The sequence below is a fragment of the Rattus norvegicus genome, chromosome 5 (genome assembly GCF_036323735.1).
Source record: "Rattus norvegicus strain BN/NHsdMcwi chromosome 5, GRCr8, whole genome shotgun sequence".
NCBI classification, from domain to species: Eukaryota; Metazoa; Chordata; class Mammalia; order Rodentia; family Muridae; genus Rattus; species Rattus norvegicus.
This window is the reverse complement of record NC_086023.1, coordinates 123,924,836-123,937,475: the sequence shown is the minus strand read 5'-3', so window position 1 is coordinate 123,937,475 and position 12,640 is coordinate 123,924,836. Positions and strand designations below refer to the sequence as shown.

At 43.0% G+C, this 12,640-nt stretch overlaps 1 protein-coding gene across 8 annotated transcripts in view; it reads right to left on the bottom strand.

Moving 5' to 3' along the window:
• Dab1 (DAB adaptor protein 1) overlaps window positions 1-12,640 on the bottom strand; it is a 1,121,076-nt gene that overhangs the window by 805,110 nt on the left and 303,326 nt on the right. The window lies entirely within an intron of this gene.

Sequence of the window (12,640 nt, the reverse complement as noted above, 5' to 3'; positions counted from 1 at the left end):
TAACCCAATCACAGAAAAACACACATGGTATGCACTCATTCATAAGTGGCTATTAGCCCAAATGCTTGAATTACCCTAGATGCCTAGAACAAATGAAACTCAAGACGGATGATCAAAATGTGAATGCTTCACTCCTTCTTTAAAAGGGGAACAAGAATACCCTTGGCAGGGAAGGGAGAGGCAAAGATTAAAACAGAGACTGAAGGAACACCCATTCAGAGCCTGCCCCACATGTGGCCCATACATATACAGCCACCCAATTAGACAAGATGGATGAGCAAAGAAGTGCAGGCCGACAGGAGCCGGATATAGATCGTTCCTGAGAGACACAGCCAGAATACAGCAAATACAGAGGCGAATGCCAGCAGCAAACCACTGAACTGAGAATAGGACCCCCGTTGAAGGAATCAGAGAAAGAACTGGAAGAGCTCGAAGGGGCTCGAGACCCCTTATGAACAACAATGCCAAGCAACCAGAGCTTCCAGGGACTAAGCCACTACCTAAAGACTATACATGGACTGACCCTGGACTCTGACCTCATAGGTAGCAATGAATATCCTAGTAAGAGCACCAGTGGAAGGGGAAGCCCTGGGTCCTGCTAAGACTGAACCCCCAGTGAACTAGATTGTTGGGGGGAGGGCGGCAATGTGGGGAGCATGGGGAGGGGAACATCAATAAAGGAGGGGAGAGGGAGGGATTAGGGGGATGTTTGCCCGGAAACCGTGAAAGGGAATAACACTCGAAATGTAAATAAAAATACTCAAGTTAATAAAAAAAAGAAAAGAAAAGAAAAGAAAAGAAAAGCCGCCCAACTTCTCTGAACCTCATTGTGGCAATGAAAAAGCGAGTTCACAACCTCAGGAAATGCTTTATGAAAACTAAATATAAATAGTGCCTGTCAATGAGTATCATAATCTGTATACAGCTCCTGCCTCTCTGCTTGATCTCATTCACTCCCATATGGATGCCCCACTTCAATCCAATTGATCTATTTGCTTTCATTATTAAACATTGATGGAATCCTCCAGTCAGCTTACATATCTGCATCATGTTCTTTTTGCTGAAACAATCACTTTGTTCCCCAGATCTTCTCTATATGGAGTCTTACCCAACACTATTCAAGACTACATCAACTGCCACCAACTCTATAGAGTTTCTTGGTCATTGACCTCAGATATACACTACTCTATCTGAATTCTCTAGGGTCGCTGGACTCTAACACTATTCCAAGGTTAATCATTACAATTACAGCAGTTAGCACGTGCTTACCTGTGTAGCAATAACAACACGATTCTCAATACGTCACATATTTTTCATCTCACTTAAACCTTTCCTTAAATTGTGTGTGCTGTTGTCCTTTGCTGACATAGGCATGCATGCCTGTCACTCACTGTACATCCTATCTGAGTGACTTGATTGAAGGCTTTCAAGGGCAGAGGCTATGAACACGACATTTAAAATCATAAACTTTGGAGTCAAGAATTTGAATCTCCATCATTGCTAAGTCCAGCCCCTCTGCTATTTAGCAAGTTACCAAACTTAGCTTGAGTTTGCTTTGTGAACAGGGATGGTTAAGATACCTACTTCCAAGAGTCATCAGAAGGCTCAGACTACAAATAGGACAATCTACAACAGTGGCTGACTGATGAGGAGCTTGGGGAGTATCAGCCCTTACCATTATAAATTTTTTAAATATACAGGTTTAATGGTCCCACTCACAGTGTTCTGACTCAGGGATGGATGAAAGTGATATACATTGAATAAAAGCTAGATTTCTGAAATTTTACACTTTCTCAAACTGACAAATATGCTCTAATCATCTTTTTCACACAGAGTAGTGGCAGTGAGCTGCAGGTCCCAGTCAAGTATGGGATCAGGAGGAGAAGGATCTGTGCTCCACAGGGTAGTGAATTGCCAAGTCTTGATGTTCTGTAAATGGGTAAGCTCTGTGCATTTTCAGCTCTGCATGGATTTGCTGAGATGTAACCCAACAGAAGGTCAAAGTCTCTGACATCTTTTCATAGAGCTTCTACCTGAAGTGCCTTCTCACATTGTTAGCATCCTTCCACAATGAACAAGAGGAAGCCAAGGCTTAGGTTCCAAGATCCAGCCCTAACACTCTTTCCAGTGAGCCTTGCCTCCACTGTGTCCTCTGTTACCTTTCGGTTTTTGGTGTTGTTTGACAACAGAGTCTTACTCTGTAGTCATGGCTGGTGTGGAATTTGATATATAGATCAAGTTGTCCTCAAACTCATAGAGACCTGCTTGTCTATGCCACACAAGGGCTGGAGGTAAAGGTGTGCACTACCACACCTGGCGTTATTTTTAATACCCGATTTTCTTATACTGATGTCCCATGGTTCCTATGCTATGGTTCTTGTCCCACTTCTTACTCCATTGCAAGTTCCCTAAAAATGGAGACCTGTATTAGTCATCAATCCCTAACACGTCACACAGCTCTGATGTGTCACTGAATGCCTATTAACTGAATAAGCCAATGCACTAGAAATAGATAAGAGAACGAGCAAAGAGAGAAAGTCACCAAATCATAACTTACTACTAGATAATTCACAGAAAAGTCATTCAACCTGACAATCAAAGAATAAGAAAGAAGCGGGACTAAAGGGGGATGCTTTATGAGAATAGATGTCGGAGCTCTGCACTGGACCAGCTGTGTTGTGTTCCTGTCAGATACACAGTCACACATCATGCTGCCAAGCATTCGAAGCTTTAGCAATAAACCATTATGAAATGCTAGATTCGCCACCCATACTTACGCTCAGGACATTAACAGACACACTGTTTGGCTGCTCTGATAAAAGTAGAGAGTTATGGAGAGAAAGTAATAATTAACTCATAAGGAGCAGGGCAAGTAAACATTCTATTAAAAGGGAAAAAGATTCCAAATGAATATAATCTCCTTCCATTACATTATAGGCATTAAAATTAATAGTGTTGGTTTTTCTGTGGCTTGCACAGTCATTGTATTTAACAAGCTGAAGTTAACTTCACAGGGGAAAAAAATAAATTAAATGTACCCGTGTCTCAGGAAACTTCATTTTCTGAGTGAATAGCCAAGTTGATGCACATCACCAGAGTGTCTGACAATCGGTTTTCCGTACTAGTGTGTTCTAAATGGGAAAGGAAACCAACTCTTCATTTAAATTATATTGCAAATCACTTCTTGCCTGCTGAATGGCATTCGACTGCAGTAGGTGGCTTTCACCGTAGGGCCCAAACCAAGACACTGGATGATTAATGCTAATTTGAAATGTTTTCTTGGTAGGGGGATGGGCACGTTATCTTGGTGCCGAAGAGGCTGAGGAAATTTTATGGTGGGTGACTGACTCAAAGGCCAACGGCATATTTACCATCAGATAAAAATGCACATTCACAAACATACCAAGACAAGTCAATTATTCCCCCCATTCACTGCTCCCCGGGTCCTTTGTGGAAAGAAACCTATTTATACTTCCCATCAGATGGATACACAGAATCATAGTAAACAAGCCCCCAGTCCCTCTGTTCTATATTTTATTTCCCAGGGCACCTTCCATTGTTGAAGCCATTAGTTTTGGTCTTTTTGTTCCCGATTTGTCAAAAAAGACAGACATTCTACTAGTCCTGGTCAGTTTCGCTTCCCATACCAAACAGTTCAGAGAGACACTGTTTGACTGAGCAGAAGAGAAACAAAGCAATGGAGCACACTTTGTAACCTTTGGCCTGAGTAGCTGAGAATCTATAGTGATGACAACATGTAAGGAGAGTTCCCAAAAGATTACTGCTTGTCTTTTACTCCCTATCCAATGTAACCCAATCAGATCATACAAAATAAGGAAATTAATTGGAACGAATATGTACAGAAAATATAATTAACCCCAGCTATCATTAGCACTTCTGAAATCAGCATATTCTTTGGAAAGAAAAGAATTCTCCTCATGGGGCACAGATATGGGTAGATTCTCCACCTCTTTGTGGGCAGCCTTCCCGCGTAGCATGCTCTCTCTGTACTTCACCATGCATGGCAAGGGGTGCTGTCAAGGGCACTTGAACTCCCACGGCCTGCCATAGGCATCTTGCTCTCTCCTTTGTACTGTCCTGGATGTGTCCCCTGCCTTTGCTGAGCTGGAGTTTCCTACTGTGCAAGATTGTCATGTGAATTTGAGGTAAACTACCGAGGTGCTGAATGCCTGTCATAAGCAGACACTCTATAATTGAGAGCTATTATTGCAATGTCCTTAAAATGAAGCCTGTTTCTGCACTTATCAGTGTTTTTCTACCATGCTGCCCTGATGATCAGTGAGTAGTGCTTGAGATATTGGTTATCAGTACATCTAATGGGCTAATTTATATATGCATAAATAGCCCTGTGCCATAAGTACACATTTTCTGTTATGTGTGTTTAAATCAATGTACTTCAATAGCTGAAAGCTCATTTCCATGTGTGGCTTTGACCTTTAAAATTACCGAATGTGCTGCTCAAGTGACAGGATCCTTTCTGTACCCGACACTGATTTGCAAAATTAGATGTCCAGAAGGCTAAAACATAATTTTTGAGAACAAGACAACAGTCTAACAAGCCTGGGAATATGCCATTAACCCTGAACACAGCAGAGTCTTGGTGATTATCAAGGGACTAGACTTCTGCCTTTGCCATATGCACAGCAGGTCACACCTTTAGCCAGGACAGCTGCAGACAAGGTTCAAGAGGAGGGCCCAACGCCCATAGGCTCCCTGAGCCTGGACAGCCACTGAAGAGTTTGTCTCAAATTGACCGCATGTTGATGTTGCTCTGGCAGGCTTTACAACTTGCATTAAGCCAAACCTGGTAAATTCCAGGGAGCCTGAATGGAGAGCACATTTTTCAAACTTGCTGACTGTCACATAATAGTTTGAAGACAGAATTATAAGAGTACAGGGATATATGGATTGGCTAACGGTCTTTGAAAGGAATGGCCTTCCACCTAAGAAGGGTAAAAGGTATGGGAGGATAACTCAGAAAAACAGAATGGGGAAAGAAGAGATGAGAGCAAGAAGAATAGGGTTGTAGTCAGAAAGAAAGTGGGGTCATATGTATGACAGGAGTATGCTTCAGGGGATCTTGAAGTTATGAGTCAGACTTTTCTGGAGGGTCTTACAGACATAGCTTGAGTTGTGGAAACAGAGCTGAGCAGGCCAGATCCCAGGACAGGTTAGATTTAACAGAACTTATGCTATACACATCACTTCTCCAGACTTAAAGGCTGTAAAGGAAGGCCATGGCTCTTAGAAAGGAGTGTAGATAAATGGAGGAAGGAGTTCCTACAGCTGCCACATCTCTGGACCCATGCTTTGACCTCTGACACCCTGTCTTAGTACTTACCTCCAAGCCTTTCCATGCTTCATTGTTCTTTACCTAAAAAGCTCTTTTTCCCTATGCCATGGAAACATTATCAAATGTCACCTCCAAATAAGTCATACCTGATTTCCCCTGGAACAATTAACAACTCCTTTGTTCAGCCAATTTCTTTCAGACTCTTGATGAATTCTGCTGGGTCCATCTCATCACATTATGTAAAATGCCAGGCACCTGCACACCCAGTCCTTGCTGTTATTCTGTGTTTTCTTCTTTGATTTTTGCAACAATGCTCCACATATAGTTTCAATGTGAAAAGTATTTTTTGATATTAATTAAGTTATTTATTTACTTTACAACCTGATTGTAGCTTTCCCTCCCTCTCATCTTCACAGTCCCTCCCTCTCACCTACCCTTTCCCCATCTCTCCCTCCTCCCTTTCTCCTCCAAAAAGAAGAGGCTTTCCATAGAATATCGACTGGCTGTGGCATATCCAGTTGCAGTAAGACTAGGCACTCCTTCTGTTGTAAGATAGCCATGCTACAAAATACAGACCCAAAGATGCTAAGTAACAATGAAACAAGGGGGTGGGGGCAGCACTTGAATCTCACCTAGAAGGAGAAGTAGATTAGACTAGACAGCGGGTGATAGAGGGAAGAGACTAGGTACTAGAGGAGGTGGGGATAAGAAGAGAGGAATGAGGTGAGGGATGATGGGTGGGGCGAGAGTACTGAAAGAGACAATTGGATTGGGAGGTCATCTCTGGAGTGAGCTAGAAACCTAGGACAATGGAAAATCCCAGGAATCTATGAAGGCAACCCTAGCTAAGACTCTTAGCAATGGGAGATATGTGCTATCTTATAACCAGATAAGACTTCCAATGGGGGGATTGAGGCCCCAATCCAGCCACAAAACCTTAGACCCACTTTTCTTTTTTTTCCTACAAGATGTGTGGGATAAAAGATGGAGCAGAATGAGGGAAGGGTCAACCAATGTCTGGTTTAGCTTGAGACCCAAGCCATAAAGGGAACCCACCCTAACACTATTAACCATATTCTGTTATACTTACAGATAGGAGCCTAGCATAACTGTCATCAGAGGGACTTCGCCCAACAACTTACTAAAACTGATACAGAGACCCACAGGCAAACATTACATAGAGCTTGGAGAATCCTATAGAGAGTGGGAGGAAGGATTGAAGGAACCAGAAGGGTTACGGATATCATAAGAAAATCTATAGAATCAACTAACCTGGGTGCATAGGGGCCCACAGAGACTGAATCGCCAACCAGACAGCATGCCTGGGACAGACATAGGCCCTCTACACAGATGTAACTGGGTTTTCTCCTAAAGCAGGGGAGTGGGTTGTCTCTGACAACCTTGCCTACCTTTGGATGCCTTTCCCCTAACTGGGTTGCCTTGTGAAAAGTACTTTTTAAAAGAAGCTGTAGCACTGTAGTGGACATCTGCTGCTTCATTCTCGACAATACCATTTTTTGTAATCAGAGAGCTGTCTCACCTGGCATATCCAGCAGGATTATGGAAGAACTATCAATCACAATGACTTTTGAATGTCCACTAGCTTTAGGGGTTGACATATGTCCTGGTTGGTTTTTGTCAACCTGACACAAGTTTGAGTTATGTGGCAAGAAGAACCTCAACTGAGAAAATGCATTCATCAGATTGCCTATAGGCAAGTCAGTAGGGCATCTTGATTGATGATTGATGTGGGAGGCTCAAGCCCATGGAGGGTCTGTGCTACTCTTAGCCAGATGGTCCCAGATGGTGAAAGAAAGCAGGTTGAGCAAGCTGTGGAAAGCGTGCCTGGAAACAGCATTTCTCCATAGTCTCTGCTTCAGCTTCTGTCTCCAGCTTCCTGCCTTGCATTCCTGCCCAGGTTCTCCTTCATGATGGACTACAACTCAAAGGTGAAATGCACAATATTCCTCCCCCAATTAATTCTGGTCATTATGTTTTATCACAATAGAAACCAAACTAGGACATGTGACCCAAGAATTGCCAGTAACAGTCCTCCTATGAAGGCTCAAGACCTGTAAGGATTTTACCTTAGAACTGTCCAAATTATCATATTTGCTATAAGGATACAGCATCTATAGCATAAGCAAACATGGGTAACAATTAGCAGAGAAAGGTAGAACCAATAGATGTCTAGGAAGAATGTCCCAGAATAGTCATATTAGTGCCTGGCTAAAACTTCGCCTATCACCAGCACACGAAGAGGGCCAATCTGCACATGCTAATAAAGTCTTGGCTTTGCTTACTTTAATTAGATCCCTGCCCTTGTCAATAGAAATTATCTGTACAAACTCAATCATATTACAACAATGATTCTGATAAAATGCCTGTGTCATTTAAAAGATACGTTTGATTGTTCTATTAAAAAGTCAGTGATGCAAAGAGTATGTTTGTTTTAAAACAATGGTTTCAAGATCATTTAATATGCTCTAAGGGATCGGTAGAGTAATGAAATTAGAGATAAATGAAAAAAGAAGTACCTGGGGCTCAGGTCTTCCTTTTTAAGCAAAGGCAACTGTCATTATTCTGTTTTATATATTGCAATTTCATGTATAACGAGTTTTTAAAAGGACCCTATTGCCTTTAAAATGGTGTTAGACTAATACATTAAAATAAAATAAAATGATATTTTAAATAAAAACTTCCTGCACAGGAAAGATGAGCTGAAAACGGCTGTGCCAAATGACTCATCAGTGAAGGGTCTGGGGAACTGAGGGCTTCGCAGTTCACCAGGTTGCTGTATGTGAAGGCCAACAAACACCAGCCTTTCCCAGGAAAACTGTAGGACATCTTGTCTACAGACTCTGTGGCAGTCAACAGTTTCAAGTGTACGCTGAGGTCTCAATTGTATAGAAGAAGAGATTTCTGTCTAGAGAACAAGTCACGTTTCTGCCCTGTGCAGACTCAGGAAAATCAGCCAGGAGCCACCCTCAGGATGGGTTATGAAGAATATACAGCTTTAAGTTCTAAGCCCAAGTCACACTGAACTCTCTGGCTTCTCCCTCCCCCAGGTTCAGTCCTGATCACCTGAGTCACTTTCCCATGACCCCCTAGCCTGGCTCCTCCCACTTTCTTTTACTGCTAGGACATATTTCCCTAAGAACATACTCCCCTTCCCACTCTTATTCTTCTTTCTTAGACTTCCCCACAGCCACTTGCTGAACTTTCTCTAGTGTAATGTGGCTGAAGAACTTTCCTGATTCTTTAGGCAAATGACGTTCAGTCCCTACCCCATGACCTGGTGGAGACACATGCTCCCATCCCTTCCTGCTTCAAAAGCTACGGGGCCAAGCACAGACCTATCTTACCACTCTGAGCTTCAAAAATGTCATCTCCCTCTTGTGGCACATGGCCTCAGAACCACCATCCTGCACTATGATTTTGGGGGTTGGAGGGTACAATGAACTTTATTGATGGTATTCAAGAAATTAGAGATCTGTAGTTTCCTCACATTTTTTATGGGGGTCTGGGATGGAACCATAGAAAGTGTTGGAGGCCGAGTTGGGACAGAGACTCCTCAGCATCCAAGGGCTTCTCTCTCTCTTGCTTTCAGTGTCCTTGCTGGGGTGGGTGGTTCAGGGTTTCTTACTCCTTGGAGGCCATGTAGGCCATGAGGTCCACCACCCTGTTGCTGTATCTGTATTCATTGTCATACAAGGAAATAAACTTTACAAAGTTGTCATTGAGAGCAATGCCAGCCCCAGCATCCAAGGTGGAAGAATGTGAGTTGATGTTGAAGTCACAGGAGACAACTTGGTCCTCAGTGTAGCTCAGGGTGCCCTTTAGTAGGTCCTTGGATGCCTGCTTTACCACCTTCATGATGCCATCGTATTTGGACACTTTCTCCCGGTGGCATGTCAGATCTAGGACAGATACATTGGTGGTAGGAATGCAGTGAAAGATCATGCCAGTGAGCTTCCCATTCAGCTCTAGGCTGACCTGGCCACAGACTTGATAGCACCAATGAATACAGGGATGATGTTCTGGGCAGCCCCATGGCCAACACACCACAGCTTTCCAGAGGCTCCAACCACAGTCTTCTGAGTGGCAGTGATGGAATGGACCGTGGTCATGAATCCTTCCATGATGCCAAAGTTGTCATGGATGACCTTGGCTGGGGTCTAAGCAGTTGGTGATGCAGGATGCACTGCTGACAATATTGAATGAGTTGTCATATTTCTTGTGGTTCACCCCCATCACAAACATGGGGGTGTTGGCAGAAGGGGAGGAGATGATGACTCTTTTGGTCCCACCCTTTAAGTGGACCCCTGCCTTCTCTATGGTGGTGATGCCAGTAGATTCCACAACATACTCAGCCCCAGCGTCACTCAATTTGATGTTAGTGGGATCTCGCTCCTGGAAGATGCTGATGGGCTTCCTGTTGATGACAAGCTTCCATTTAGCCTTGACCATGCTGGTGAACTTGCCATGGGTAGAGTCATATTGTAGACTATGTAGTTGAAGTCAATAAAGGGGTCATTGATGGCCTCAATATCCACTTTTCCAGATGCAGAGTGACAGAGATGCTACACTATGATTTTTAAAAATATAATTACAAGGTGATCTTCCTGAGACACTGGCTACTGATTGAGAAACTCTGGGATGTAGAAGTGATTCTTTAGCTTGCAGGGAGTGACCAAGCTCTAAACTGGAGCCTACCTGTGTGCCCACCCCCTGTTCATCATGCACTGCAGTGGAAAAATGTACATCTGATGCCTCTGTGTTCAGACAGTTGATAATTATAGCAATAATTATACAGTCCTTAATATGACCCAGGCTCAGCTCTAAGTGCTTTCGTTTATTAACCCATCCAATCAACAGAGACCTCAAAAGCAAGCCACTTCTAGTGAACTGAAGTCCAGGGGAGTAAGTAACTTACCCAGGACACATAGCTGGTAACTAGTAGAGGCACTAGTAGAGTAAAGTCATCCCTGCTAGCCTCAGTTTTACATGAATGCTCCTCTTAACAATCAGCAACTGATAGTGTCTCTCTAGTGCTTCTTATGATGCACAGCTGAAGAGACTTCTTATCCTAACTTCATTTGCATCCCCAGGAATAAAAAAATAAAGTGCACAGCCAGTGATTAACAGTTCAGAGACAGTGTCATATTTTTCCAGAGCAAACAGAGGTCTCAGGTAAATGAACAAATGGCATTTAGAACAAGAGCATAATCTGGTGAATAGGGCACTGGGTTCTGGAATACTGGCATTGTGGCAATGAGGCAGAGGTATGCTGTTTCATGCAGAGTAGTCAAAGCAGGTCTCTCTGAGGAAGCTCTAGCTCATGCTGAGACCACAGGATAGCAAAAGTCCAGCAAAGGATATTGCAGACAAAAGGAATTTATCATACTGGAGAGTAAACTCAGGACCTCTGTGCACATAGAACCTGCAGTCCACAAGGTAGTCTAGGTCTGGATTCTTACTGCAACAGGAAGACTCTAGGAATGTTTAAGCAGAAGTATCATATCTGATCTGCAAAAACATCCCTCTGGCTGTCCTGTGGAGAAAGGTTCATAAGAGAAAAAGCAAAAATTAAAGGATTATTGGGGTAGGATTCCTATACAAACTGGAATGGCACCAAGGGCTTGTAGGGTATAACAGGGAGGGGGAGCAACTTATCAGCTGCATCAGTCAAAATTTACAGCCTGATCAGACAGCAGGGCTGCAGTACAGGACTTAAGGGCAACATGCATGCCAGTGCAGCTAGTTGCAGAACGTGCTGCTAATTGCAGAGTGTGCTGCAATGCAGACTTCCTGCCTGCTCTAAATGTTCACACAGAGGCTTGCTGTGTTCTCACCTTCACCAGAAGTGCTGGGTGTTATTACAAGAAGAGAATATGAAAAATACAGTGGCCCTTTGAAAGAAGGGGGAGACCAAGATAATGAGGAGTTTTCTTTTATTATAAAAAAGAAGTATTTTTCAAATGACAGGTCTATGGCTGGGCACCAATAACAAGAGCCCAGACTTGCAGGTGCCAGTGTGCCAGATCCAGTTATCCCAAGCGTGATCCCCATCTACGCATTCACCCACACAGACATCCTTAATGCTCCCATCATCCCAGTAGCAGAAATAGATAGAAGAAGAAGAAGCCAGGAATGTACAATTAGTCCAGGGTCACACAGCTGGCTAGTGTTAGAGCCTAAGTACAAAAGGCAGGCTGGCTATGGAATTTACCCTTCATTCACGTATTTGCACCTCAATAAATTGAACAAAATAAGAAATGGCATCTGGTTGAGGACATCCTGTACTGCAATGCATCTCTAGCATGATTCTCATCATAAAATACTATACCATGTATACTATATAGGCATCACAGGGGATGAGCTCATAGGGAACCCTGACACCCACTGCCACTGGAATGCAGCACAATCAAAATCATACAGAAACCATGTTCTGAACCAATGGAGTGTGTGAATGCTTGGCAGGCACACACTATTATTTTTTTAAACAAACTATAAATTTAACCAGATTTTTACCTAATACTTGAGTCTACTGAAGAGTACCAAAACTCAAAATAATTAGCCAAGAAAGAACACTTCGGAAGGTAGCATTTTCGAAACTCTACCTGTTACTGGCCCTGAAAACTAGTATGTGGTTTCAGGATGATATCTAGCAAACGGTGGGACCTCTGAGACCTCTTTCCCATTAGTACCCTGAGGTCAGTACCCAGCACAAGTTGTGTGTTAAAATAGGTCAAACAGGCCCCGAAATCCCAGCTTCCCAGAATATTAGCTGTGTGACCTTAGCAATAATATCTCAACCTTTTTATGCATCTGCATCTTCCTTGGTAAGTCAAGATGAGATACAAGGCATCATTCTTATGCATACTGCAGGAGAGGGGCAAGACCCTAAGTCAGTGTGTATCCTAGTCATACACTCAGGAGCTAAAGAGGATCTGCTACTATTACAACATAGTGGTAGATGGAAAGGCCAAATATAAGACACTGAGAAATCAAGTTTAAAGTGACCAGGAAGCTTCCTCCCTATTGACTGTCTTCTATGGTGCTAGAAGGTGCTATTCAGCCTTTTGGGGAAGAAAAGTTATCAATGGTCTTACCCACCACTGGATCCTTTATACTTCAATAACAATGTATCAGGTAGACTGTGCCCATTGGTACAATAGTGGCATATCTATTTGGAAGTAACCAACTACTTTTTATTTGGACTTAAGGCCTAGTCCACATGAGATAATTTCCTACCTGGTACTAACACCTGGTTAAGAGCCCAATGAAAGATAGGACAACAATCACAGGGTGGAAACTGCTATT